This window comes from Eptatretus burgeri, chromosome 9 (genome assembly GCF_056783735.1).
Source record: "Eptatretus burgeri isolate ZD-2024b chromosome 9, Ebu_testis_v1, whole genome shotgun sequence".
In the NCBI taxonomy this organism is placed as follows: domain Eukaryota; kingdom Metazoa; phylum Chordata; class Myxini; order Myxiniformes; family Myxinidae; genus Eptatretus; species Eptatretus burgeri.
Window position 1 is genome coordinate 105,237,869 of NC_140969.1, and position 5,375 is coordinate 105,243,243.

The window sequence follows — 5,375 nt, forward strand, 5'->3', positions numbered from 1 at the left end:
TGTCACGCGGACCGCCTTTCTCACCGTCGCGGGGTCCGATTGGCTGAGCGGCGGCCACCTCACTCGTAGCACACTGATTGGTCGAGGGCCGCCGCCAGGCTCCTCCTTGAACTCCGCCCACCATGGCGTCGGCCAGAGCGAGGTGAAGGTGAGGATGATGCTGGCGTTGTTGTAAAAATAAAAGAAAACCCTGACTATCAAAATAACTCACAGCGCATGTACATTTAATCACCCATTAAACAAGGGATGGAGACCCTAACTAAAGAACACATACTTACCGATATAACTGTTCTACAGAACCTGTATGTTTGTGTGCTCATGGCTTCCAGATTCGCAACACTACAACTCAGGCCTCATCTGAAAACCTACAACCTCCTAACCGATGTCCAGGATGGCTTTGCACATTCAAGGTCGACTGGAAGTGTTCTATCCATAATCACTGAACATGTGAATAGGGCTTTGAATCATCGTCAAGAAACCACGAACGTTACTCTCGACATCTTGAAGGCTTCAAACAAAGTGTGGCACAAGGGCCTCATCCATCCACAAGCTAAAACAAGATGGCCTCTGGAAAAATTGCTCCACTCAATTCTGACTTCCTGGCAAATCGTCAAATCTCTGTGGTTCACGAGGTCACAGTGGTCCATGGGTGAACCTCCTCCCGTATTTTACGGAAATCCGTGTTTTTGTAACGACCCATAAACATTGTTTTTGTAAAGTGATGCCGGGATTGGGGGGAATTGAGGTGCTATTCTGAGATGCCGATTCGTTTATTTACCTCTTTTGTCCCAATAGGGTGCAGTGTAAACACACCATGACCACGATTATGCGAATTACTCACATGGTAGTTTTTATGAGTTGTTTTTGTGGCTTGCAAGCTCGTTACCGTGATTAGATGTCCGCTAGGCAGGAGACCGTGTGTGTACGTCGGTGTTACGTATCCGCCTTTCCTCGCTGTCAGATCCGTCTGTATTGGTTATCACGTTGAAATGGCATTTATGTTGGTTTACATCATGAGTGTTTGTTAATATTTTATCTGGTATTATTTTGTGATTGGAATGAAAATACAGAGAGATTGAGTTGATTGCAAAAATAGGCCAGGGAATCTAATGATAATATACCCACCACAAATTGCAATAGAAACCATCCAAGTGTTTTTTCACTTTAAATATACTATAGAATGACATACTAAAAGTCAACGTAAATCCAAATAAGGGAACATGTTTATTTTTCAAGATGGCCACCAAAACTGATAATTTTAGAATCAGCCCTATAACAGCAAGTAATAATGCTAAAATATATATTTGTGAAACACTTAGGTTCATGTTGTTGGACACAATAAACCCATTTCTGACATTTTAAAACGGTTCACGAGCTTCAAATTCAAAATTGCTGCCAAAACTGACGGTTTAACAATCAGCCCGATATCAGCAAATAATTATACCAACAAGCTCAAATGAGCTAAGATCCTCGTCCTCTGAATAATGACGTCATAAAAACGAAAATGACATCATTGTGATGTATCAGGTTTGCGATAAATATTATCTGTGCGAATGCCCGGCTTTATTCTCGCAAACAAAATTCAAACAGCTTGCCTAGTTTCGGAGATAATGGTATAGGCGATTTCCATTAGAGGCGATATGACGTCAACTTCTTTTTTTCTCGGAAGAATTTCCAAAATCGGAGATGGTTACTGCCTGCGCGTGGGCTTTCTGCATATACATGGCAAGTTTCACGAAGATCCGATGAAAACTCTGGGTTGTGAAACAAAAAAATAGGAATGACGTCATAAAAATTGATATGTCATAGTGATGCATCATCTGTGCGGTAATTCATCTCTGCTAATGCCATGTTCGATTCCCGCAAACAGAATTCAAAAAGCTTGCCTAGTATGAGATAATTTTTTCGACGATTTCCATTAGCGGAGATATTTTGACGTCATAACTTTTTTTCTAGGAGGAATTTTCAAAATCGGAGATGGTTACTGTCAGCGCAGGGTATTTTTTTTTTACATATACATGCCAAGTTTCAGGAAGTTTCGATGAAAACTGTAGGCTGTGAAACAAAAAAGTCCACAAGAACAACAACGTGAGTAAGACTTAGAGATCCTCCACGAGGATCTAATAATATGTGAAACACGAAAAGGCGAAAGGAAAAGGCGGGTTTTCCCCGAACGGAATGGAAGGCTGTGACGTTCATTCATCCCTCGTGGGAGATTTATAATGGCTGAAGAAGACTGCTCGAGTCGTCACCGAGAAGGGACTTGCTGTATATCCTGTGGGAGAATTCTTCAATCGACTCACAGAAAAGGGCGAGGAGAACTTGCGTGCCATTACAATCTGTAGCGGCCTCATTTTCATGGTGCAATATGTAAATATGCTCGAGCTCAGGTTGAGCGGCGGTGTCCCCAGAACCATGTGCAACAAGATGGTGAGAGGGTCGTTCGGTCGTGGGAGGAATGAAGGATTGACTCGGACGAGGATTCCGAATGCCTTTTCCTTCCACACTAAAGTGCGCCTGCTTGGTGGTTTGGGCACGAAAGTTGGTGCCAGTCAGACAAATTCCACTCTCCAGTGATCTGTGTCTGGTGTTCTACTGAAAAGGGCAACCTTTGCTGGTGGAGTTTCACTGGTAGACATTCTTCCCCTTGATATTGGCACCTTACACGTCTCACGTGGCTTCACACACGTTGGTGAAACTCAGCTAAAGAGTCGAGTCCATTTCTTCTTGGATCCTTCATCAACATTCCTGCCTTTAGCTGAATAGCCTTCCAGAACCTGGCAAGGCCAAATACCCCAGCAACTCAACATTCCCTTGTCAGTTGAACTCCTTTGACATATTCCTGTCACATATGTTGATGACTCCGACCGCTGATGAAGCGGCTCCTGTTTCTCATTTTGTAAGCCTCAGAAGGATGATGGGCTGAATTAACCTACCTGGTGTTAATTAAACAGCAGGAAACCTGAAGAACTTAAGCTAACACGAAGCTCCAGCAATGAATGTTCAGGTGACAATAAAAAAAAAAAAATTCTTCCTCTACTCAGCCAACGCACGACTCAACAGAACCTTTCAATCTCTCCACGTTAAGCCGTCCCATTCCTGATCTTTATCAATTTCTAGAAAATTTCCTTCATCAATTTGCTGATGACCCTGTGCCATAAAATTCCTCATCTTCAAACAGGTTGCAGCCTCACCGACCTTGACAAAAATCAAGATGGTCAATCATTTGGAATAAGTCTTTCAATCCAGACAAATCTCACCGTCGCTCCAAAAGGCCAAAAGAAGTCTGGCAACCCCCCCCCCCCCTCAAATGTACTTGAACAATCCTCTTGAAGTTCAGTCATTCAAACTCCTGGTCTTAGAACCAGCCACATTTGAAAGTTGGCTTCTAAAGGCAGACTGGGCATCCTCAGTCATACAAAGTGCTTCCTTGGCACACCTGAACTATCCAGGACAAGGCTTTTATCAGCGGCTTGATGGAGTGCTGCGCTCCCCTGCCTCATCTTGCTCAGCTCAACACTGTGGAAACCAAGACCTTGGAGGTTATCGGCGTCTCCCCTGAAGCTGAGTATGGGTTCATCACTTTGCTACTGTAGACATGTCGGTGGTCTGTCTTCGACTCTTTCTAGTCTTGCACCCTCTCTTTCCATACTTTGTCCCTCCCAAGGTTTCTGCAGGACAGTCAATCAACCCCTTTCTGTGGAAACGACACCATCTCCTTCCCTCCAGGTCTTAAAGACAGCTGTTCATCATCTCAGATCATCCCCAATTCATAAAGTATGATCTTTTCTACCATCGTTAAATGGACCGCAAACACTCCAAAATTCCCAACCATCACCCTTCCCCCTAATTTGCCTTGAACTCAGTTGGTTTCCCCATCAACCATTCTTGTCCTGATCCATTCAATGCAAAGCCAAGCCAATGAATACAAAATTATGTATATAAATAAAAATAAAAATAAAACCCTGCCATATTTGTCCGTTGATTTCTCCAAGACATACGTGGATACAAGAGCATCCCAAGTCCCGGAACACAAAATTCCACTGTGATGTATTTATTGGGATAGAATCCAAATCAATGTTTTTCACTGCCCTCAAACATGCAAACCCAAAAGGTAGTGATCCTGAATTTAGTCATTCCATATTCTCAGCTGTTTTTCACTGCATGGATATCATGAGCAGAGCTAACCTTGGCCCAGCATTTCAATGTGCAGTAGGTTAGCCAGATACAAGTTCAACACAAGGCCATGAGGCCCATAAATTTGACTGCTCTATGGTTGTTTATCCATGCTCGAGCCCTTTTAAATGTAAAAGTAAGTAGCATACGATATTTTTAGTCTTCAGCATAACTCGGCTGGAATTTTAACTGCCAACCTCACGCTAAAGTCAGGTCAGGAAGGGAGTATGTGCCGGAGCGTGTCGCTGCATCCACTTTACACCGGTACTCCAGGGGGCCTCGATCGAGCCAGCCCCATCTCCATCACACCAAATCTGCCATGGAAAATTCAACTCCCGGCCCAAGGAATTTTACCACCTGAAAAAATCTTTCCATGCACACCTTACATACAATCAGGGGGGGACATTTTAAAACCCCACCAACGAGCAAACGATAGCACAAGACTCGCATGATCGGAAAAAAAAAAAAAAGTTCAAAATAAACTTTGTACCAAAAGTGCTTCGACTCGATGTGTTTATATATTGTCGAGGCTCATATAAAAAGAGCTAACAACGTATAACAAGGGGGAGCAGGAGACGAGAGGGAAGCACAAAATAGTGGGGAACAGAGACATTAGGAGATCGGTGGAAGGGAGAGGGACGGGGTACACAAGATGGAACAACGGACTTTCAGGAAGGAAATTGTTTTCTGGTGTATCCAACCCTTGCACTGCCCCCCCCTTCCCCAATTTACGAGTGATTGGCCACTCATGCTTACACCAATGGGAATAAAGGGAAATTCCCTCTGAAAAAACATGGGGGGGGGTCTACGGTCGCTTATTTACTGGTGGAAACAGGCCCAAGAGGCATCAACAACATTTGCAAGAACAGTACAACTGACCACCCCATTCTCAGAGGGTTGGCTCAACAAAAGATTCGTTACTCGTCTCAGCAGGGTTAGAATGTGTGCAGTACGAAAACAGTGCAAGCCAAGCAATCACTGTGCATCAAATTCCACCATTTTGTTTTCAGGCACGTTTTGCGAGCTTCTTCCATCCCGTCAAACAAACCAACGACGGAAACCAGGACAACAAAACAGTCAGTATTTTGCATCTGAGTTTGCACCAATGTAATGATCAAAGGAAACAAAAACAGAAAATAAAATTAAATTCTCAAAGCGAATGCAATGGTAAGCAAGAGTCCATCTATTCCAGAAATTAA